Genomic DNA, 25208 nt, shown 5'->3' on the forward strand with positions numbered 1-25208 from the left:
ATCATGCCCCAATACATATTCAACTTGCATCCTTACCTAAATCCAGAAGTTCAAATAAATGGAGATTTAACGCTAATTTACTTAATGACGAATCCTTCTTGCCTTTTATAGCACAATAACTACTTCACTGATAATAAGAATGAAGATACATCTATTACAAATAATTGGGATTGCTACAAAGTTGTTCTTAAAGGCCATATAATTTCATTTGTTGCTAATAAGAAAAGAAAACTTAAACAAGAGTCAGAATCCATTCTTAAGCGGCTGAAGCCTTTAGAAACCCAGTTTGCTAATGATAAATCTCCTTCCACCCTTAAAGATATTCTTAAACTAAGATTACAATAAAACAAAATTATCACACAATACTCTTGCGCTAATATGCTTAAATATAAATCAAAGATATACCAACTTTCTAATAAGGCCAACAAATCCTTAGCAACTTACCTTAAATGCAAAAAAGAGGTCTAGGATAGTTGTCCTTAAGGACCATTTGGGTAACAGGAAAATCTCGTATTAAGATATTATTGATATTTTTTCCAAATTCTACTCTAAATTATATACTTCCGAAGCTCCTCTTAATAATGATCAAGTTGATACATTTCTAGACAACATTCCTAGCAACTCATACTCTCCATTAGATCTTCAGGCACTTAATGCTCCTATTACCGCCTCCGAAATACTATTAGCTATTAAGCATCTCAACAAGGGTAAGGCTGCAGGCCCTGATGGCTTCTCTACTGATTTTTCTGGCCACTTTTCCAACCTGTTACTCCCTAAACTTAGTGAACTTTATTCTCACTTTATATCAAAAGGGGCTCATTTCTAGAGGCCAAATTTATTGTTTTTCCCAAACACAACAAAGACCCTGAACTCCCCCAAAATTATCGTCCCATCCCTCTAATCAACACCGACTGTAAGATTTATGCAAATATTTTGGCTAACGGACTCCTCCCTTTCTTAACTAATCTCCTAAAACAAGATCAAGTTGGATATGTCAAAGGTAGAGTTTCCTCTTCAAATATCAGACTTTTCTTAGATGTCATATATCTAATTATGTTATTCCAAACATCCCCATGCTGCTATAGCTCTAGATGCGGAAAAGGCATTTGATAGAGTAGAATGGGATTTTTTATTTAAGGTGGCATGGTTTTAGCCCCCCTTTTCTCTCTATGATAAAAATCCTCTACCCTAGGCCTAGGACTGCGATTCATGTTAATGGACAGATGTCCTCTTTTTTCCCTCTTTCAAGAGGAACACGCCAAGGTTGTCCCCTCTCCCCGATTTTGTTTATATTAGCTCTTGAACCCTTCCTTGAAACCATTAGACAAAATGAAAATATTACAGGAATACATCATAAGCATCTCCATATCAAAGCTGCAGCATATGCAGACGATGTTCTTCTATTTCTTAAAAATCCAGAACATAGGGCTTTAGGAGATGACCTACTGTTGCGCTTATTCTTGTTGAATGTACTTAGGAAGAACTCTATCGATCTGTTTTATCATCACTGCTCTATGTGTTATAAATTGAAAATCTAATAAAATATTGGTTTAAAAAAAAAATCCAGAACATAGTGCCCAACATGTACTTGATATCATTGCAGATTTCTCCAAGGCATCTGGCTATAAATATAAATTATATATAATACATCTGAAATGATTCCCCTTAATGTTCATTGTACATCATATCATCCCTTGGAATGAAGTGGTGCCCTAAAGGCTTCAGATATCTGGAAGTTCACATCTCACCGTCCATTAGCGATGTTCGCAAACAGAACTCGGAAAAAATATTAACTAGAATTAAAGAACTAACACCCTCATGGTCACCCTTTTTTCTTTCTTGGTGGGGCCGCCTAGAAGTAATAAAAATGATGATCTCCCCTATTATCCTTTACTTCCTTTACATGCTCCCTATTTCTTTCCCTTTATCATTTTTCAAATCTATTGACTCTTGTCTAATTAAGTTTCTATAGGGAAAGAAAAAGCATAGAATTGCGCTAAGTAAATTAAAAAAGCCCCGCTCTTTAGCAGGTGTCAACTTCCCAGATTTCAGAAATTATCATGCAGCCTTTGTCATTAAACAAACACAAATGTGGTTTATTTAGGAAGAACTGTTGCATGTACCGAATTGGGTTTGCCTGCAGAGTCATGGTCTCCCCCATATCCCTAGCAGATATTTACCTGATTAAAGGTAAAAGTAAATTGACCGATTATTCCTATATTCGTCAATCTATGCTATATTTAAGACGCTACATGTTCCCATTCTTAACTAAAAGGTCCCTTTTCATCTCTCCTTATATTTGACTTAACCCCCTTATTAAAATTAAAGGTAGATTGATTTTGTGGAAACCATGGCTATCCAGGGGTATACGATTCTATAATCAGTTTTTTTGTGCAGAATGCTCCTATTGTTTTTAGTGACTGGACCATCAAATACCATATGCCAGCTTCTTTTCAGAAAAAATATTTGGTCATCATTGTAGCTATTTTTGAGAACTATGAACTATTCATGCATAACTCCAATGTTCCTGATGCACAAAGAATTCTACACATGCTGAACCTTAGCACTACAGCCTCGGCGTATTACAAAATGCTAATATCAACATCTACATCAAATCTGGACCAGCTTTATAGTGATTAGAATAATGATTGCTCAGCATTGAATCCTCAACTATGCTGGCCAGTACAATGAAAATGTATCTCTAAAATTACTCCCTCAGCAAGCTTAACCCAAACTTTCTTTTACTTTCTATCACAGAGCCTTTGCTACTCCTCTTCCCTATTTAACATATGGACTTTTACCTAACTATCTTTGTTGGAGCTGTTCTCTTGCTCAAGGGTCTTTTAGATATATGTTTATAGAATGCCAATATGTTAAGTCCTTTTGGAATTCTGTATGGTGTACTATTGAATCTTTTTAAATGTCATAATTTTTTTTGTTTTGACTTTGTATTCTTTGGAAGTTCCATTATACAAGGTAATCGAATTAACAAACATATACTTTATCTTTTTGATCTATGCTTAATAATTGCAATCCAAACCATCACTAGCAATTGGAAGAACCTAAACCATACCCACTATAAAATCTGGTGGAACAAAATGTGCAATATTCACAGATTAGAAAGCTGTACCGCATCATCTCCTAATTTGTTATGCAAACACCAACTGAAATGGCAACCATTTGTTGACTATTTATGCAACACGGACACTCCCTAATGTTAACATTGACATCAAATTGTGCATTATCTGACTTTATTATTATGCATTCTATTCTCCCCCTCCCTCCTATCCTTTCATGGATATGATGTCTTGTCCTTGTCATGTTAGTCATTCAATGTTTCATCATGTATACTGTCCTCCCCATCCCCCTATTTAAAAATGTTTACATTTTTCTACCCAGTTATTTTAATATACTTGGCTCCTATTTATGCCTAACATATGTTCATAAATAAATTAAGTTATGCATATCTCTTATGTCATATCTCATATCTGTAAATGTTTATTAATTGCCATGTATATATTTCTCATACAATAAAATCCTTAAACAAGAAAAAGCAACCCACTGGCAAGTTTGAATCTTCAGTGCCTGTCCGTTTACTGGCTAAGGGTCTAAAACAGGCACTTTTGGAGATGTTTTGATGTGATATTTTTTCTTGTATGCCTTTGTCTAGTGCTTTTTATTCCTGTAGATGGGAACAGTTAGCCAGTTGGTGGAATGCTATGGGTTTGGATCCATTGTTGGGCCCCATGGCCATTTTCAAAATGTTACTGTAACGCTCACCTGGTATCCAGGGGACGTCACTCAGCCTGTTCTGACCTCTTACGACCTTAAACCCTTCCCTGGAGTCTACTCTGCTGGAGACTGGGCCTGAAACACAGGATTGGTAGAGTTTAACTCCCTATTGTCTTCGTGTACTTGAACCCCTTCTTCCCCCGTGTCCAACCCTTCCCTTTGATCCACAGCTCACCTTGTTTTCTTGAAAAGTGTGCTCTCCCTCCTGCTTTCAGCACAGGGGCGCTTTGATTGATGCGGGCTCATTGATGCCTAGTTACTTCACTGGCAAGAGTCCGACAGGTAAGTATAATGAGTCTTTTGAACAGTTCTCTAACTTTGTTCCTTTCATTCCTCCGATGATGGCCGGTGTCCGGGGATGGCGACATGCTGCTGAGATGAGTAGCGCTGAAGGTGAGTGAGAGCGCGATGCGACCCTTTCGTATTTGTAATGAATGGAGTTCTTTTTCTGTGTCTTTTAGGTGCCGCAACGTTTTCAGCGTGGATGCCGGTTATGAAGAAGAATTGCGGTGAGTAAGCGCTGTATGCGGCACCTCTAGGTGTTTCCACGCTAACCTGGAGTGTCTTTTCTCTCTTGCAGATGGATGAGAAGTTTCGCAGACTAGAGTTCCCCCAGAGCGGCTGGGATTCAGGTAAGCGTTTGAAGCTCGTACAGTCTTTAAAAATAAGCGAAGATTTGCTGAATGCTTACTAATGCCTTTTTTCTGTTCTTTTCCCTTTTCCTTAGGAAGCGGCGTGCCGGGATGGGAATGACACCGCCGAAGATGCCATAAGAACAGAAGGAGCAATGAATGATGGGCAGAAGCGCCGCAAGGTAAGGCTGTTCCTGACAGTGTTCTTGTTCTTGCAGGAGCTGAGCGCAGAAGAAAGATGCAGGCCTACTGGATACCGATCCGAACACGGTGAGTGTCACGCTGCAGGTGCAGAAAACGCAAAGCATGCTTCTCAGCCTGGGCGTGGCTTAAATAGTCTCTGGGTATGCCAGGTGTCCCTGGGCTGAACCACACCCAAAAGACTAGACTGCACATGCAGTTCTGGGAACCGAAATATGTGGGGACATCCATCTTGTCCCCATCAATGCACTACAAGTCCAATCCCCAATATGGGAGTGAGTGAGTCTGGTGCCACAAGCGCCAAGTCTGACTCCAAGTGGGTCTTTGGAGGGATGGAGAGGCCCTTGAGGGCCATGTAGGTGATCCTGGCCTGGCTCCAGCCTGACATCTTGGAGGGCTGGGGACATGAGGGGCAAGAATCATGACAGCACTGGTTTTGACTGCTGGCATTTCCAGGGTTGTAGGAACGTCCAACTCAGAAGTACGTGGGTGCCTGCCATACATGGTATAAAAGTGTGTTAGCCCAGTGCTGGTGTGTAGGGAATTATTATAAGCTTATTCATCTATCCATAATGGGTCGAACCAGCTTCCTTCAGCTTGGTGTAACATGCAACGCAGATACTGCTCGAGCGTCTGATTTGGCCTCTGTTTGACCATCCGTTTGGGGATGGTGACTGGTGGATAGCTGGATGTCGATCTGGGCTATAGAGCAGCATTTTCTCTAGAAGTTAGATACAAATTGAGTACCTCGGTCTGAAACCAAAACTGAAGGAAACCCAGAGCCGTACGATGCCTTCAAGAAATACGTTTGCCAGAGTGGAAGCATTTGGGAGCCCCTTAAGAGGAAGAAATGTGCCATTTTTGAAAATAGGTCCACGACCACAAGAATAGTGTTAAACCCTTGACTGGGTGGTAAATCAGTAATAAAATCGAGGGACAACGTGTGCCAGGGTGCTGGTGGGATTTCCAATGGTTGTAATAGCCCAGTCGGTTTCTGCTTGGATGACTTGTTTTGAGCACACACTCCACAAGATAGGATGAATTGGATAATGTCTTTACGCCACGTGGGCCACCAATAATTTTGTTTTACCTTGGCTAGGGTTTTAGTGATTCCGGGGTGGCCCTCAATCAAGGAATCATGATAACCGGACATGACTTGTTCTTGTAGTTCTTGGTTTGGTAAGAATAAACGATTCCTGAAGTAGGGCAACTGATCTTTTATCATGTAATTTTCCCCTTGTGCACTCCACGCTTGTAATTGCTCCGGACTCATCAGGTTTTGGATTTCTTCATGTAATTCTTTCGAAGTGATTGTGTCCTCTGACGTATTCCTTATCTTTGATAATTCATCTCCAGCTTGCTGGCCTCGGAAATTTTTTCTCTGTAGAGGGCGCTGCGCGTCGACGTCCGCCGAGTCGATGTCCCTTGACAGCCACCGTATCGGCGCCGACGTCACCATGCCCATAAATAGCCACGCGCGGCGTCCGTTGCTCAGTTCCATTTTTCCGCGCTTTGGAATATCGTTGCTCAGTTCAGTCAGATAAACCTTCTACATTTACTCGAATATACCAACTCGTTCTCGATGGCATCTTCATCGGAACCGACAACGCCGCGATCCGGCTTCAAAAAATGTCGAGACTATGGTAAAAAAATGTCGATAACGGATCCACACAGGATCTGCTTGTGGTGCTTGGGAGCCGAGCACCATTGTTCGGAGTGTGAGGACTGCATGTCATGACAGCGAAAGCCTTGAAGGAGCGCAAGGGGAAGCTCGAGAGAGCTAAGTCAGTCAAAACCTCCTCGAAAGTTTCTTCGGCTGAGTCGAGGCATTCGTCTCCTCGCCGTCGAAAACATTCCCATTCTAGATCTCGTAGTAGCTCCCACCATTCGTCGAGATCAAGACACTCAAAGAAGAGATGTCGAAGATCCCCTTCCTCGTCATCTTCTGTTTCCCCAGAAAGGGTCTCCTGTCCCACAAAACACAGCTCTCAGGCTGAGTGGGAGGAATTCAGGAAGAAAATGTTAAGCGTCTTCGAGAAAGCGGCCTCGACCCCCTCGAAGACAGCTGAGGGTGATACCCCGGGTGAAAACACAAAAAATCGAGAAACGCTTCGAGTCGCTGCACCCGGCGAAACATTCCACCCGAGAGCGCCACGGGCCATCGGGTAAGAAGGCACCGTCTTCGACGCCGTCGTCGAAGATCCCTTTGACGCATGGATCGGCGCCATCGACGCCGTTGTCGAAGAGTTCTTCGACACATCGGTCGATCGACTCGACGCCATCGTCGATGCCGACATCGACGCCGATGAAAGAGAAAACCACGACTACTTCACAGCCTACGGTGATACCAAGAGCCTCCGGCATGACGCCGAGACAGTCGTCGACATCCTCGGGTAGGATCCCGATCCTCTCGAGTTCTTCGAGGCCTCTTCCAGTTTTTTTCGACGCCGTTATCGGCGCCTTCGAAGCCTGTTACATCGGCTTTCGACGACATTGACGTTTTCTCGCCCAATAATGACGAGTTTGGCTCATTCTGCCTTAGAAATGGGTTTTACACCATTTCCGAGGTCAGAGTACCCTGGATTATCTTCAATTTATGAAGAAGGGGAGGATTCTGACCAGGAAACCTTCGGGTTGCAGAGGACCACACTACCTGTTTCAGAGGATTTCACCTCTGAGGAAAGAAGGTTGAAAGACCTACAGGAGTCATTACATGAGGCAAGTGGGCTGGAAACTTCCCCAGAAGTGGAATTTGTTAAGCCAGACCCAGGGGAACATGCCGAAACACCCTATAGAACACTGATGGCAAGGATTATTGAATTTATGGGTTGGTCTGCGCCTTAACCTGTTTTTCAACAGGATGACGTGACAGACATATTAGACAAAGGTCAACAGGAGGATCCTCTGGTCTCCTTCCATGCAGCCTTACAAAGAAAGATTTCATCTAATTGGGAAACTCCTGAAGTTATCCCTGCAGTCAATAAAAGATTGTCAGCCAAGTATAGGGTAGCTGCGGCTGACCCTGAATACTTATCAAAACACCCGACTCCAGAGAGCCTGGTGGTCCAAGCGGCAACTTCATCCAGCAGCAGGACCGCTTACCTTACTGTCCCACAGGATAGAGATGACAAGAGGTACGATTCTATGGCAAAATAAGTCTTTTCTGCTTGTAGTATGGTGTTGAAGTCCATCAACGCCACCTGTACGCTCGCCAGGTTCAGTCACACACTGTGGGAGTGTGCTTCATCAGCGGCTGACTGCATACCCGAAGGAGATGAAAGGGAAGCCTTCCTTAACATTATTAAAGATGGCAAAGATGCCATGCGCGAGTCACTTCAAACTGGCATCGATTCCGCTGACGGTATCAGCAGGGCCAAGGCGGCAAGTACAACAATCCGCAGGCATGCGTGGTTGCGAAAGTCTGGCTTTGCTCCAGATGTACAGGCCAGACTTTTGAATATGCCCTTTGACGGCTCTTCTTTATTGGGTAAAAAGGCTGATGACAGTCTGGAAAAGTTGCAGACATCTAAAGCAGCGGCAAAATCGTTAGGCGCCAAACTCCTTTTCGCCACTTGGGAACCTCTGGAAGAGGAAAGTCCTTTCGCTATTATTCCGCATTTGGGAAAGGCAGAGGACAGCCGGCTCAAAGAGGCCAAAGGAGATCCACCCGAGGTGGACGGGTCAAAAGTACTAAAGCCGCAGCAGGTGCCTCTTTACCCTCACCATCTGCATCAGCCGCCCCCAAACCACTCTGAGGTCTTTCCACACAAAACACCTGTAGGGGGCAGGTTAACTCACCATCTGACGGAATGGCAGGCTATAACGTCAGATGCTTGGACATTGGAGACAGTTGCCCAGGGTTACTGCCTACCCTTTCTACACATCCCTCAGAGTCATCCACCGGGGCACAGATCTCTAAAAGTTCCACATCCGCTCCTCTTGCAGGAAATTATAGACCTGCCATAATTGTTTTTTTTTTGGTCTGGATGCTTTGTATCTAAATGTGTATATCTTTTCATTGGCACAAGGGCTGGTACTCCCCCCTACTTTCTCATATCAAAGAAGGACGGAGGACTCAGACCCATCCTGGACTTACGAGAATTGAACAAGTTCTTCAGGAAGGACAAGTTCAAGATGGTAACCCTCTCTCAGATCCTTCAGGCCCCACAGCTCCAGGACTGGCAGGTATCTCTGGACCTTCAGGATGCTTATTTCCATGTGCCAAACTATCTCAAACACAGGAAATACCTGAGGTTCGCAATTGGCGACTCTCATTATCAATTTCGAGTTCTGCCATTTGGGCTGACCTCCGCCCTGAGGGTCTTCACCAAGCTAATGTCGGTAGTGGCTGCGAGTCTGAGGGAAGGGATCCACGTCTACCCCTACCTGGACGATTTGCTGATCAGGGCTGTATCTTCGGAAAAAGCTCAGATCCAGCTACATCATGTCTGCCACTTCCTTCACAAACTGGGCTTCTCCCTCAATTTAAAGAAGTCACAGATGATACCATCACAGAGACTCCAGTTCATTGGAGCGGTCCTGGACACTTCCCTGGGAAAAGCCTCACCACCAGAGGTGAGGGCTCAAGATATTCTGCAGATGGTCACCAAGTTTCAAAATGCCCAACGTCTCCCAGCCTTCGACTTTTTGAGGTTGCTAGGCCTCATGGCATCCTGCATCTTTCTTGTGCTGGAGGCTCGCCTGAGAATGAGATCTCTTCAGTGGGCACTAAGAACTCAGTGGTCGCAATTCTCAGGGAGAATGACAGATCTCCTTCAGGTTCCGGACAAGGTGGCTCGAGACCTTCAGTGTTGGGCCTGCCAGGAGGACATCTTGAAAGGAGAACTGTTTTGGCAACCATGGGCGGAGATAACAGTAGTCACGGATCTCTCACTCACGGGGTGGGGAGCCCATGCCAACGACTTGACCATCAGCGGTCGTTGGTCTCCATAGGAGTCCAGACTACACATCAACCTATTGGAGCTGAGAGCGATCAGACTAGCGCTGAAAGCTTTCCTGCCATCAGTACAGGGGAGAAATGTCCTGATAATGACGGACAACACGGTGGCCAGCACTACCTCAACAAAAGAGGAGGCGTAGGGTCACTGCCACTGTGCAGAGAGGCAATGCAGCTCTGGTTTTGGGCAATTCAGGAAGGAATCTCTCTATCAGCAGTCCACCTAGCCGGAAAGAAGAACTTGACAGTGGACGCTCGGAGCAGGCAGAGCACAGTCTCCCATGAGTGGGAGCTAGCTCAGGAAGTCCTTCAAGAGATCTTCGCCCTTTGGGGAACCCCTCAGGTGGATCTGTTCGCCACAAGCACCAACAGGAAGTGCAATCTGTTCTGTTCAAGGGAATTTCCCCCGAGAGGAGCTCTAGGAGATGCATTCGTAGTGGACTGGGAGTTCCCACTCATTTACGCTTTTCCACCAGTCCCTGTTATTCCTCAAATGATCAGGAGGTTGAGAAGATTCCAGAAAACCATGATCCTAATTGCCCCGGACTGGGGCCAGGAGAACATGGTACCCGGACCTTCTGGATATGTCCATCTGCCCTCCATTCCGTCTTCCACTCAAAGAGAATCTTCTCTCGCAGAAGGGAGGTCAGGTTCTCAATCCAGACATCAGAACCCTCAACCATCAGGCTTGGCTTCTGAAAGGATGAGGTACAAGGATTCAGACCTCCCTGAAGACGTTATGGAGGTGTTGCTCTCGTCCAGAAGGCCAGCAACAAAGTATTTATACCGCTGCCGTTGGAACAAATTTTGCAGCTGGTGTAGAGAAGGGAATATCGACCCTTTTTCATGTGGTACACCAAGAGTGTTATCGTTTCTACTCTACTTGGCAAACTCAGGCCTTCAAGTTGGCACAGTAAAAGGCTATCTCGCAGCGCTTTCAATCTTCAAGCGCACTGCGGAAGAACCATTGTATTTCAAACTACCTCTAGTAATTAAATTTCTCAAGGGATTAACTAATGTTTATCCTCCAAGACCATTCCAAGTTCCCTTATGGGACTTTAAATTTAGTCTTAAACTTCCTAATGGGTACTCCATTCGAACCACTCCACTCCTGTTCGCTGAGATTTCTCACGCTTAAAACTGTCCTATTGGTAGCACTAACATCTGCTAGGAGGATGAGCGAGCTACAAGCGCTCTCTTGTAAACCCCCCATACAATTTTCCATAAGGACAAAGTTGTCCTACAGGTGAAGCCTAATTTCATCCCAAAGGTGGTTTCTGAATTTCATATTACTCAGAACATTACCTTACCTTCGTTCTACCCTCCTCCCCATCCGGGGAAAGAGGAAGAAAGGCTACATAGGCTGGACCCAAGGCGAGCTTTGAGCTTTTACATCAGCAGACTGGCTAGAATTAGGCAAGCAGACCAACTGTTTGTAGGATACTCAGGTCACAAGTTGGGACTACCCATAACAAAACAGACCATTTCCAGGTGGATTATTTTGGCCATTCTGGAATGTTACAAACTGGCAGGGAAAGAGCCACCCCAAAATCTTAGGGCTCATTCAACCAGGGGTATCGCAGCCTCTTCGGCCCTCCAAAGCGGGGTACCGGTCCGAGAAATATGTGCGGCTGCCACATGGTCGTCCGCACATACATTCACAAAATTTTACAACCTGAATTCCTCCGCTAGTCAAGAGACCAGATTTGGAAAAGCTGTATTACATGCGGTTCATTCCTAAAGGGGATACATGACATTATTACTCCCACCTCCACTTACATGCCACTGCTATGGGAGTCTATCAAAGGTAAGGAATACGTCGGAGGACACAATCCCTTCGAAGAACAAGTTACTTCTTACCCTGTAACGTTCTTTCAATGGGATGTTCCTCCAACATATTCCTTATCGCCCCTCCCATCCATCCCCGCAGTAATACTTCCCTTGTGGTTGCAGCTTACGCTCCTTCAAGGTCAATAACCAATTCAGGCATGACTTATCTTATGCTACAAAACGGAACTGAGCAACGGACGCGGCACGTGGCTATTTATGGGCATGGTGACGTCGGCGCCGATACGGTGGCTGTCGAGGGACATCGACTCGGCGGACGTCGATGTGCAGCGCCCTCTACAGAGAAAAAAATTCCAAGGACAGCAAGCTGGAGACGAATTATCAAAGATAAGGAATACGTCGGAGGAACATCCCATTGAAAGAACGTTACAAGGTAAGAAGTAACTTGTTCTTCTGAGTTATGGTTGCTGTGATTCCTAGGAGCTTGTCACTCGGGATGATTGCTATTGGGTCAGGGGTCTGATACCCTTGCTCTTCCACCCCCATACGGGAAAGGGCATCGGCCTTCCCGTTTTTCACTCCTGGTCGAAATGTAATCACGTAGTCCTATTCAGCAAAAAAAAGAGCCCAACGTAGTTGTCGTGAGGATTGGGCCTTTTCCGTTTTTAGGTACTGGAGGTTCCGGTGGTCAGTAATTACGGTGATTGTGTGTCTGGCGCCCAAGAGGTAGTGCCGCCATGCCTTAAAGGCTGACTTAATGGCCAGGAGTTCTTTGGCTGTGATAGCATAATTCAGTTCAAGGGGTGTGAATTTACGTGACCAGAAGGCAACAGGGTGTAACTGGCCCGTTTCGGGGTCCTTTTGTGAGAGGACGGCTCCCATAGCCATGCTTGAGGCGTCAGTTTCCACCAGGAATGGGAGATCAGGGCGAGGGTGGCGTAAGATTGGGGCAGATGTGAATCTTGCTTTGAGTTCCTCGAAAGCTTCCTCGGTTTCTGTTGTCCACTGGAACTTTTTGTTGCTTTTCCTTAGCAATGACGTGATGGGATGCACGATTTGCGAAAATCCTGGGATGAACCGGCGGTAGAAGTTTGCAAAACCCAGCATACTTTGAACCCCCTTGAATGAATTTGGGGATGGCCAGTTTAGGATAGCATCTACCTTGTGTACATCCATTCGGGCTGAGAATAAAGCCCAGGAATTCCACCTCGGAGAAGTGGAATGAGCACTTTTCGGGCTTGGCGTAGAGCTGGTGTTGACAGAGTTTCTCCAATCCAGATCGACGTGTTTAACGTGGTCCTGCTTTGATGCGGAATATACTAGAATATCGTCGATGTACACTAGAGCACAGACATCAATCAATTCCCGTAGGACATCGTTCATGAAGTATTGAAATGCTGTAGGCGTGTTGCAAAGGCCAAAGGGATTACTTGATATTCGTACAAGCCGTATTTGGTGCGAAAAGCGGTTTTCCATTCGTCCCCCTGTTTTACGCGAACAAGGTGATATGCCCCCCTCAGATCTAGTTTTGTGTAGATTTGGGCATCTTTGACTTGATCAAGCAATTCAGGAGTCAGTGGCAGGGGGTAGCGTTTTTTTACAGTAATCTGGTTCAGTGCGCGATAGTCGATGCACGTTCTCAAGTCCCCCTCCTTTTTCGGTACAAAGAATAGAGGACTGGCTGCTGGAGACTTCGAGGGACAGATGAACCCGTTGGCCAGGTATTGGTCAAGATAGGCCTTCAGGTGCTGGTTTTCTGGTTCCATGAGTGTGTGAATTCGCCCACAAGGGATTTGTGCGCCGGGTATCAGGTCGATTTGGCAATCGTATGGTCTATACGGTGGCATGGTATTAGCCTGTTCTTTCTGAAAGACATCTTGAAAGTCCTGGTATTCACTTGGTAGGGTGCCGATTGCCGCAGTCGCAAGCGTGGAGGTTCTGGCGTCTACTGGTTGTTTCTCTTGGCGATAACATGTGTGGGCGCAAGTCTTGGCAAAGGCCAATTCTTTTGCTCGCCAATCGAGTCGAGGATTGTGAGCTACCAACCATGGCATTCCCAAAATCAACCGGAACTGTGGTGCCTTAATGGGGTTGAAAACGATAGATTCTTGATGTCCATCCTGGCAAAGAAGGGTTAAAGCTGCAGTGCATTGGGATACTGGACCAGAAGGTATTTCCGTGCCGTCGACAGTGGGAACAGTGTCAGTGGTTGATTTCGGATGTAACAGAAGCCCCAGCTTTGCTGCAAGATCCTGGTCGATGTAATTCCTAATGGCTCCACTGTCAACGTACGCTCTTACTGCGTGCATCCGAGATGGTTGTTGGTGATCGATCAAGACCACAGATAGTGCAAAATTGGAGGTCTGTAGTTCACTTTCTTCGCTCGACAAGTGGACCCCTACACTTGCCGGGATGGGGAGTTTTTCGATTCCTTGATGGTATCTTCCTTGTCCGTGGCCCCTACCGTCCTCCTCGGTGGCTTCACAGGGCACTCTTTAAGGAAATTACCTGACCTTCCACAGTACAGACATAACTGCTGCTGTCTCCTTTTATCCCTTTCCGCTTTAGTCAAGGGGGATCTGACCACCCCGATTTGCATTGGTTCTCCTGAACCTGCCGTTGTGCGGGCAATATTGTCCTTTGAACGCACATACATAGGGCGAGGGTCCGGTCTGGTTGGATCTGCTCTTCGGTCCTGCAACCTATGATCCAGTTGAACAACAAGGTCAATGAATTCTGAGCAGTCTTTCGGGGGGGTTCTAGAACATCCTTGAGCCCCCCCGCAAGCCCTGATGAAATAACGTGGTTTTCTTCTCCACTGGCCATTCTGCTTCAACTACGAGTCTATTGAACGTGGCTTTGTATGTTAATAGGTCTTGATTCCCTTGGCGTAGGGACAGAAGTTCGTTGTCTAATGCCTGCCCATGAGTACGACGGGCGAACATCTTTTCCATCTCCTGCTGAAAGCCCCTGAAGTCATGCAGCAAAGGATCGTCTTGGGCCAGACCAGTCTGCGGGGCTACCACTCAGGTAGGATAGCACAAAAGCGACCCGTGATTGGTCATTCGAAAAGGCCCCTGGTCTACAGAGGAAGTGCAGACGGCATTGGTTCACGAACGTTGCAAACCTCTTGGGTCAGGCGGGGCCAAGGGAACTGCCCCAAGAAGGGTTATCTGAACGGGATTGGCTGATGGTGCTGGCATTGAGGGCACGCTTCCCGCCAATGGTGCATGCCCTGCTTGTGACTGGAGAAGTTGCCGGCTTAAAACATCAGTGCGTTCTTTGGCTACTATCAGCTCTCTCCTCAGGGTGTTGGTCTCCTGCCTGGCTGCATGTACTTTGGAACGTAGCTGCCCCAACATGTGGGCGAACTGGTCGGTTTCTGACGTTTCCATGACGCCCAGGTGGATTTTGATATGAGGCTTTGCGTTCTGTAACGCTCACCTGGTATCCACGGGGACATCACTCAGCCTGTTCTGACCTCTTACGACCTCAAACCCTTCCCTTGAGTCTACTCGACTGGAGACTGGGCCTGAAACACAGGATTGGTAGAGTTTAACTCCCTATTGTCTCTGTGTGCTTGAACCCCTTCTTCCCCCGGGTCCAACCCTTCCCTTTGATCCACAGCTCACCTTGTTTTCTTGGAAAGTGTGCTCTCCGTCCTGCTTTCAATGCAGGGGCACGTTGATTGATGCAGGCTTGTTGCTGCCTAGTTACTTCACTGGCAAGAGTCCGACAGGTAAGTATAATGAGTCTTTTGAACAGTTCTCTAACTTCGTTCCTTTCCTTCCTTCGATGATGGCCGGCGTCCAGGGATGGCGACATGCTGCTGAGATGAGTAGCGCTGAAGGTGAGTGAGAGCGCGATGCAACCCTTTCGTATTTGTATTGAACTGGGTTCTTTTTATGTGTCTTTTAGGTGCCACGACGTTTTCAGCGTGGATGCCAGTTATGAAGAAGAAATGCGGTGAGTAAGCGCGGTATGCGGCGCCTCTGGGTGTTTCCGCGCTAAACTGGAGTGTCTTTTCTCTCTTGCAGATGGATGAGAAGTTCCAGAGACAGAGTTCCCCCAGAGCGGCTGGGATTCAGGTAAGCATTTGAAGCTCGTACAGTCTTTAAAGATAAGCGAAGATTTTCTGAATGCTTACTAATGCCTTTTTTCTGTTCTTTTCCCTTTTCCTTAGGAAGCGGCGTGGTGGGATGGGAATGACACCGCCGAAGATGCCCGCAGAACTGAAGGACCGATGAATGATGGGCAGAAGCGCCGCAAGGTAAGGCTGTTGCTAACTGTGTTCTTGTTCTTGCAGGAGCTGAGCGCCGGAAAGATGCAGGCCTACTGGAGACCGATCCGAACACAGCGAGTGTCACGCTGCAGGTGCAGAAAACGCAAAGCATGCTTCTCAGCCTGGGCGTGGCTTAAATAGTCTCCGGGTATCCCAGGTGTCTCTGTGCTGAACCACACCCAAAAGACTAGACTGCACATGCAGTTATGGGAACCGAAATATGTGGGGGCATCCATCTTGTCACCATCAATGCACTACAAGTCCAATCCCCAATGTTATCCTATGGGAGTGAGTGAGTCTGGTGCCACAAGCGCCAAGTCTGACTCCAAGTGGGTCTTTGGAGGGATGGAGAGGCCCTTGAGGGCCATGTAAGGTATCCTGCCCTGGCTCCAACCTGACATCTTGAAGGGCTAGGGACATGAGGGGCAGGAATCATGACAGTTACTTTCCTTAGTCAGGAATGGCCTTGATATAGGTGTTAAGTGTTATTTAAGCACTGTTTCTTAATTCGCGTGACAGGGCAGTTCCATCGGTCATACTCTTTCTGAAATGATTTGTTAACTAATTTCTACCCTGGAACCCAATGTTGGCATTTCTGATGGGATCTTATTGTGCATGTGCACATGCATCCTTGTCCATTAAGACATCTCACTATGAAGATTATGTTCCTGATGTCCATTACTTCAGCACATATTGTGAGTGTGCTTTAGGCACTTTGTATGGACTATTGTATAATTTTATTTTGTAGGAAATAGTTGATGCTCAGATTTATTGATCCAAAGAGGGTGCTCAGCCTCTGTCTCTTTCGAATGAGTACTGTCATGACAAACAGCTATGGGTTGGTCTTAGTGATTTTTGACATGGTAAGGCTTCTTCTAAATAAGACCCATCTGTAGGTGAAACAAGGGGATTGCTAAAGGTATCAAACCCATTCCACCAGGATGCTATATGCACTTTACTGCCAAACTACAATGTCTTTGTGTCTGCATACTTTTGTCTACATTCTTGGATGGATTTTGGTTTTGGAAGGGCCTTCAGCTCCAGTTTCTTACTTCAGAACAACTAAGAGGTAACTTGAATTATGATTATTGCACTGGGGTTAGTCATGATATTCCTTTAGAGTTTCCAGACAAAGAAACACAATGCTTGCTATTGTGAGCAACAGGGATTGAACCTGTTCCTCTGCATGCAGAACAACTCTGAGGGTGGATCTGCTTTGTGATCAAATACAGTGAGAAGGTGGTTTGCCAGGCAGTGTTGGGACCACATATGTACATTCCAAGATAGCAAATGAGTATTACTTGAGGTTGGTCCATGATACTACTCTGTGGGCCCATACTGTTGGCAGGTATGCAGACATTTGGGGACCTATACCCCAATCCAGTTTGTTACACCACTTGGGTGCAATCACTCACAGGGATCATGGCCCAGAGGGACGGTCTAGAATAGAATAAAAGACACAGTAGTGGTAATGCGGAAGTTAAGAGCTGAAAAGAGGGAGACCGCGCCTCCTGGAGACATGGAACAAATGAGGAGGAAAAGAGGCATAGAGAGGTGGGTGATGGATTGTGGAGAAAGGAAGCTGGAGGACAAAAGGGGGCTGATTGGGAGAGAGTGTTAGGAGTAAGGGTGGATGGAATACTGAAGAGGAGCTTGGAAGAAGTTGTATGGAAGGAGGTGGAGGGAACAGCAAAATGGAGGTTTGAAAGTGTTATGAAGAATGAGGTGGAGAAAAATAAGGCTGCTGACGGAGGTTTGAGGGAACCTGAGTGGAGTGGAGTTGGATATCAGGAGGTTGGAAGGAGATGCGAGGGAGGAGGCATGTAAAACATCAGAGATGGTTTGTATCTGGGGGACAGTGGAAAGGAGTACTCTGGAGGAGGCTGGTGGAAAGCATAAAGAGAGTGACAGAATGTATTAAGAATGAGGGCTTGTTAGGCAGAAACCTGTGCAGTTCCCTTGGGGAACACTGCAAAAGATTTAAGACTACAGGTAGAGCAGTAAACCCCTTTGGTAGCAGTCTGTACCACCCAGATTTACCTGGTAGCTGTGGCTGAGCAGTCAGACTTCTCTCAAGAAGAGTTAGGCAGTATGTAAAGTATACACAATATGTACCAAAACACAATAGCACAAGCAAACACTGACCAGAGCTTGGTTTCAAAAGTATATAGTTATTTATTTAAAATACACATAAGTTAAAAACACTCTAGCAAAAATATAGTAAAAGCACTTCAACACAGTTATAATGAAAGTAGATTCAATCCTTTCTCCTATCTAGACAACTCTAGGTAAACACCACTTAATTAAAACAGAGGTGAGTGCTTAACGTTAGATGACACTCTAGTAGTTTCCAAGAAAGGGAGAGAAAAAGCAGAAATGGGTTAGACACACCACTCTAAGGTCCAGAGCACTTGCAATAGGCTTAAAGAAGAATAAAGTCACAGGTGAGCAAAAAGTCACTAGGCAGGGCCCACTCTTAGAGTAGCCGGAGCGAAAATGTGCCCAAGATCACACTGTTAGTTAGAGATTCAAAGTCTTGCAAAGAGTCAAAAAGAGGTTAGAGTGGCTCAGAAAGTTTAGCCAAAGTGTCCCAGGCACTCCCAGGTTCGAAAGCCGGGGACTAAATCTACCCCGTACAGTCGGTAGCAAGGGAAGCCAGGCAGAACACAGTACCTTAAGCGGAAAGGATCCTCCAGCGGTGGCAGTTGTTCCAGGCAGTGGCAGCAGGGCTCGACGTCGGTCAGGGGAGAAGAAGTTCTCGCTGAAGAGCAGAAGAAGAGGGTCGTTGCACTGCCCGGGAAGAAACCAGCCGCGGAGTCCTCCGGTTAAAGGGTTGGTGCCGACTTTCGCGGTATGGGGGTAAAGTGTGGTATTCCGGTTGCCGGGGTGCTTGGCACAGGCAAGGCGGCCACGAGATACCTCAAAGAACGGAAAGAAGGCGAAAACTGGTTGTCCCCACCAGTCAAGGGAAGGAGCCACTCCGTTAAGAGTTCTCCTCGGTCGTCGGGAAAAAGTGGTGAGACGGTTCAGCAGGGCTCCACCGGGTGGTGTCGTCGAAGCAGGTCGGCTCAGCTCTTCCCTCGTCGGATTCTTGGTCCTGTGGCGACTTCTGAAGTCCCAGTCCCCAAAGCCCTGCTTTTATGCAGCAAACCCCCATTCACCCAGCCTAGCTGTCACTCAACCATGCTAAGTGGTGAGCCGGGCGGCTCACCACTTGGGCCAATCAGGACGGAGTGCGACTTGAGTTACCAAGGTAACTCAGTCCAGGGTGCCTAAATCCCCCTCCACCCCTCCTAAGTACCCCAGACAGAGTGGCACCACTTTGGAGGGCTTCTGTGGAGAAGCCCGCCAAAAGTGGAACAAAGGGCTCCACTTTGGGTCAGAGTTACAGAGGCGAACACCAACGCCATTTTAGAATCAAGTTTTGGCAAAAAGTCCCAACCGGAGTTATAAAAATAAATATATAAACCGGCGGTATGTTTAAGGCTACCGTAAATAAATAATTAAATGTGTTAGCCTAAAACAATGGGAAATCCCATAGGGAAATATTCGCGGTCGAATATAAAAAGTAGTTTCCACTGCCACCAGCCAAAACTCGATCAGGGGGGACGGAGACGTGCCCCCTCGACTAACAGACCCTGGGGCAATCGAATTGCCCCAGCCAGTACGTCCACAATATGATGGTTTGTACTGGTTCTGTTCAGGATTCAAGACTAGCAAAGTCTTTGGTGACTTTACATGCCCTGGGAGACAGTAGTCAGTCCCAGGGTATGGAGTCTATGTTGGGGAGTCCCTAGGACACCCCTGGGTCACGGCACAGAGGGTGCTGTGTGACCCACATCACAAAAATACATGAGGCCCTATGGAGTAAGAGACCCCATAGCCCATTCAACACAAGGTTTAACCAAGAAAACACACTTCAACATGTCCAAGAGTGAGGGTAAAAGAGTCTCACTCTTGGCAGGAGAAAAAAATTAAACCCCAGAAATCCAGCAAAGCTGCTGGGGGACTCACTAGGTAGGGAAATTCAGCCTAAACAGAGAATTCTCCCTAACACTCGCCCCCCCCAGACTAAGGGACAGGAGGATTTAATCCACTCCTGGATGAACCTCATACCTCTAGTCGATGATATACATCCTAGAGAGTCCATCAGCATTTTGATGGTGACACCTTGACCTATGTTCAATGGAGAACTCAAAGGTTTTCTTTTGCAAGCTAACGGACCTACAGACCCTTTGAGGAACATCAGTCTTTTTGTTATAGGGGATCTGGTTGACCAGTCCCTCAGAAGTTGGTACAACTTCTGAACCTATGTTAGGCTTTTTCAAGGGGTCCTTATAAAGGATTCCCTTAGATCTAGAGGGGCCTCCAAGGTTCCTCACCACCTCTCTTGTGGGAGCAGGTTGGGTCTTAGGCCTCTTGGTTGGAGGGGTTGGGGTTAGGCAATGTACCTGCTTCCCCTTCCTCTTAGATCTACCCTTACCTATTTTAGGAGTTTCCCCCCTAATATTAGGATTTGAGTTGGGGTCTTCAGTAGAAGGTCCAACAGTCTGAAGGTTTTTGGCCTTAGACTTTTCTTTTCTGGTTTTCCACCAGCACTGAGAATTACCAGTTCTCTCAGGTCCAGATAGGGGCCTAGTTGGTCTATCCACCTCTTCCTCAGAAGCAGGGGGAGTCAGAGACTCTGAGACTAGGGGAACAATGATGGAGCTTGGTTGGGGCGCCCATGTTCCTAGCATACTATCCTGAAATGTGCCTGGGTTAGAGGTCAACTTACTAACACCAGGGCTTGTAGTGGGGTTCTCAGTAGAGGGTCCCACAGGCTTAGAAGGGTCCTTCAAGGTAGCCTGTCTAGCCAATTTGGTTAAGTTCTGCTTCTCCATACTGGGAGGCCTGGGGGTATGTGACACTACTCCTAGAGTTCTTAGGTCATTCCCTAACAGGACCTTCCCAGGTACCTCAGTCTGAACACTGACAGGGATCCTTACTGTCATGTTGTTACATTGAATGAGGGCTGGTAGAATAGGAACCATTTGGACAGGGCCTCCAGACATCTTAGTGGGACCTTTGGGTGCTTTGGCCACATCCTCAGGTTGAAAGAAGCTTTCATCCACTACTGTTCTGCTGGCCCCAGTGTCTCTCCTGGCAGGAGTATCCTGGCCATTGACAAGAACACTGTCCACATAATACACCTTAGAGTTAACAGGTAGGGAGTTATACACAACCCTATTCTGGGGACTAACCAGACCCATAGGCTCTAAGTTTACAGTTGCTTGAAGACCCAAGGGTTCTTCAGCAAAGAGTTCAAAGTGGGCACTAGCCATCTGTACTTCATCCTCAGGAGTGAAGGCTAAGGAGACTGTGCTGATCCCTGCAGGTTTACCCTTGCACTTGGGATCTCCTTTGATATGGTCAGTACCCTGACAGACATAGCATTGTCCAAATGCTCTCTGGAAGGGTGGCTTGTTCTGACCTCCTTCTGGCTTGTGGCCAGAAGGTACACTAGCCTGATTCGGTTTACCCTGGGGCTTACCCTGGTTATTTGGTTGTTTGTGGCCCTCTTGGGTATGGGAGGTATTAGAATTCTCTTTGGAGTCCTTTTTAGGCTGTTTCTCCCCATCCTTCCTCTGAGTTACCCCAGAATCCTTGGGAGTGGCCCTGTTGGCAACCCACAAGTCAGCAGCCCTAGCTAGCTTCCTAGGATCCAATTCCTGTGAATCAGCCAAGTGCTGTCGGAGCTCAGGAGAGCAGGCATCATAAATTGACTCCAACATAAAGAGATTTCTCATCCCCTCATAAGTGTTCACCTTGTAACCCTTAATCCATCCCTCTAAGTTTTTCAAACATTCACTCACCCAGGTAGCCCAAGGGGTACCATCATGCTTTTTGAGGCTCCTAAACCTCTTAAGATACTTGGAAGGGGTCTTCCCAAACCTAGCTATCAAAGCTAGTTTCACACATTCATAGTCCTTCCTATCCTCCTCCCCCATCTCCATTACCACATCAGTTGCAACAGGGGGAAGCCTAGAGAACAACCAGGTGAGTAAGTCATTTCCTGTGATGTTCTGGAGCCCATGATTATATTCAAACAGAGACAACCAATCCAACACATCCAACTTAGGCTCATACATACCAACCAATTCTTTAGGCATCCGGGGTCTTTTAGGACTGGAACTTCTAGAGGAGCCAGAGAGAGAAACATTCTCAACAGATAATTTCTTCATTTCTAAGTCATACTTGAGCTCCATTTCCCTTAGCCTTAGTTCTTTGTCAGTTTGAGCATTAAGTTTCTTATACTCCAATTCTAGCTTCATTTTCTCCAGTTCAAAGTACTGAGGACTAAATGTGGGACCTGGTAAAGGTCCAGTAGGCACAGCAGGTAGAGCAGGCAGAGGCCTAGGGGGGACAGTTACAACAGCCTCACCCTCCTCTTCTGACTCTTCCTCAGAAACATCAACATTTTGCTCCATGTTAACTTCAACACTGTCATCTACAGTTGCTGGAGTGGTAGGTTCCTCTGAACCATCACCCAGACTTTGGTTAGCTAACAATCTTTCAATCAGCTCCATTTTCTTGCCCTTAGTCAGGAGATCCTTATGTTTACAGAGCACTCTTAAACAATCAGCAGTTTTGGCTGCAAGGGACTCTTGACTATAGCTTTCTATAACTGACATGTTAGAGGTTTTACTCTTTCAGTGCTAAGCTTTGTGGTTAGTTGCACTAAGGTATCTAAAGCACAATAAAATGTATACTCAATACAGATCCCACCGCTGTACACCAGTGTTAGGCAGAAACCTGTGCAGTTCCCTTGGGGAACACTGCAAAAGATTTAAGACTACAGGTAGAGCAGTAAACCCCTTTGGTAGCAGTCTGTACCACCCAGATTTACCTGGTAGCTGTGGCTGAGCAGTCAGACTTCTCTCAAGAAGAGTTAGGCAGTATGTAAAGTATACACAATATGTACCAAAACACAATAGCACAAGCAAACACTGACCAGAGCTTGGTTTCAAAAGTATATAGTTATTTATTTAAAATACACATAAGTTAAAAACACTCTAGCAAAAATATAGTAAAAGCACTTCAACACAGTTATAATGAAAGTAGATTCAATCCTTTCTCCTATCTAGACAACTCTAGGTAAACACCACTTAATTAAAACAGAGGTGAGTGCTTAACGTTAGATGACACTCTAGTAGTTTCCAAGAAAGGGAGAGAAAAAGCAGAAATGGGTTAGACACACCACTCTAAGGTCCAGAGCACTTGCAATAGGCTTAAAGAAGAATAAAGTCACAGGTGAGCAAAAAGTCACTAGGCAGGGCCCACTCTTAGAGTAGCCGGAGCGAAAATGTGCCCAAGATCACACTGTTAGTTAGAGATTCAAAGTCTTGCAAAGAGTCAAAAAGAGGTTAGAGTGGCTCAGAAAGTTTAGCCAAAGTGTCCCAGGCACTCCCAGGTTCGAAAGCCGGGGACTAAATCTACCCCGTACAGTCGGTAGCAAGGGAAGCCAGGCAGAACACAGTACCTTAAGCGGAAAGGATCCTCCAGCGGTGGCAGTTGTTCCAGGCAGTGGCAGCAGGGCTCGACGTCGGTCAGGGGAGAAGAAGTTCTCGCTGAAGAGCAGAAGAAGAGGGTCGTTGCACTGCCCGGGAAGAAACCAGCCGCGGAGTCCTCCGGTTAAAGGGTTGGTGCCGACTTTCGCGGTATGGGGGTAAAGTGTGGTATTCCGGTTGCCGGGGTGCTTGGCACAGGCAAGGCGGCCACGAGATACCTCAAAGAACGGAAAGAAGGCGAAAACTGGTTGTCCCCACCAGTCAAGGGAAGGAGCCACTCCGTTAAGAGTTCTCCTCGGTCGTCGGGAAAAAGTGGTGAGACGGTTCAGCAGGGCTCCACCGGGTGGTGTCGTCGAAGCAGGTCGGCTCAGCTCTTCCCTCGTCGGATTCTTGGTCCTGTGGCGACTTCTGAAGTCCCAGTCCCCAAAGCCCTGCTTTTATGCAGCAAACCCCCATTCACCCAGCCTAGCTGTCACTCAACCATGCTAAGTGGTGAGCCGGGCGGCTCACCACTTGGGCCAATCAGGACGGAGTGCGACTTGAGTTACCAAGGTAACTCAGTCCAGGGTGCCTAAATCCCCCTCCACCCCTCCTAAGTACCCCAGACAGAGTGGCACCACTTTGGAGGGCTTCTGTGGAGAAGCCCGCCAAAAGTGGAACAAAGGGCTCCACTTTGGGTCAGAGTTACAGAGGCGAACACCAACGCCATTTTAGAATCAAGTTTTGGCAAAAAGTCCCAACCGGAGTTATAAAAATAAATATATAAACCGGCGGTATGTTTAAGGCTACCGTAAATAAATAATTAAATGTGTTAGCCTAAAACAATGGGAAATCCCATAGGGAAATATTCGCGGTCGAATATAAAAAGTAGTTTCCACTGCCACCAGCCAAAACTCGATCAGGGGGGACGGAGACGTGCCCCCTCGACTAACAGACCCTGGGGCAATCGAATTGCCCCAGCCAGTACGTCCACAATATGATGGTTTGTACTGGTTCTGTTCAGGATTCAAGACTAGCAAAGTCTTTGGTGACTTTACATGCCCTGGGAGACAGTAGTCAGTCCCAGGGTATGGAGTCTATGTTGGGGAGTCCCTAGGACACCCCTGGGTCACGGCACAGAGGGTGCTGTGTGACCCACATCACAAAAATACATGAGGCCCTATGGAGTAAGAGACCCCATAGCCCATTCAACACAAGGTTTAACCAAGAAAACACACTTCAACATGTCCAAGAGTGAGGGTAAAAGAGTCTCACTCTTGGCAGGAGAAAAAAATTAAACCCCAGAAATCCAGCAAAGCTGCTGGGGGACTCACTAGGTAGGGAAATTCAGCCTAAACAGAGAATTCTCCCTAACAGGGCTGCATGATAATCAGAAGAGAGGTTAGAAATGGGTATTGTGGCGCAACAGGAGAGTTGAACAGAGAAGTAAAATAGGAGATATTTAGGAAGGTGGTGATTGCAAATCATTGAGGAATATGAAGTTGGGGAATCAGAGAATAGAACAAGGCTCCCGGGACAGGAGGTTGAGTTAAAAGAAAGCAAGGCTACCAGTCTCATGGTGAAGGCACTGGGGTTTTGCCAGCCCTTATCGGGCCCCAAGTTCGCCACTTGCGAGGCGCAGCCTGCAGGAACACATGGGACCGTAGATCTCTGGGAGGGACAATCTGCTGCAACAAGGAAGAGAAGCAGACCAGCAAGTCTACAAAAGTAGGAGACAAAAGTGTCAGGACACTTAAACCCCAACGCTCTGAGTGACTTTGAAGTCATCATTTTCTTTGCAGAAGGGAACCCAGATTGAGATTTGAAGTTAAGGAAAAGCCATCCTTTTGTTGAACTTGTTTATGTTGCCATTATTTATTTATTCTGATACAACCCAGTAAATCTACACAATATAGCCCTAGTTTAATTACACTAACATGTGTGTGCCGGTTTTTGACCCTACTCTGATTGATAAGAACATTCAAAGGGTTAAAGTTTTACATGCCAAATATCCCTGTGCAGCTATT

At 46.5% G+C, this 25208-nt stretch overlaps 1 protein-coding gene across 4 annotated transcripts in view; it reads left to right on the forward strand.

Annotated features, from left to right (window-relative positions):
• Window positions 1-25208, forward strand: part of CLUH (clustered mitochondria homolog) — a 2231193-nt gene that overhangs the window by 2203100 nt on the left and 2885 nt on the right. The window lies entirely within an intron of this gene.

This window comes from Ambystoma mexicanum, chromosome 9 (assembly GCF_040938575.1).
Source record: "Ambystoma mexicanum isolate Mex_15411 chromosome 9, UKY_AmexF1_1, whole genome shotgun sequence".
Lineage (NCBI taxonomy): Eukaryota > Metazoa > Chordata > Amphibia > Caudata > Ambystomatidae > Ambystoma > Ambystoma mexicanum.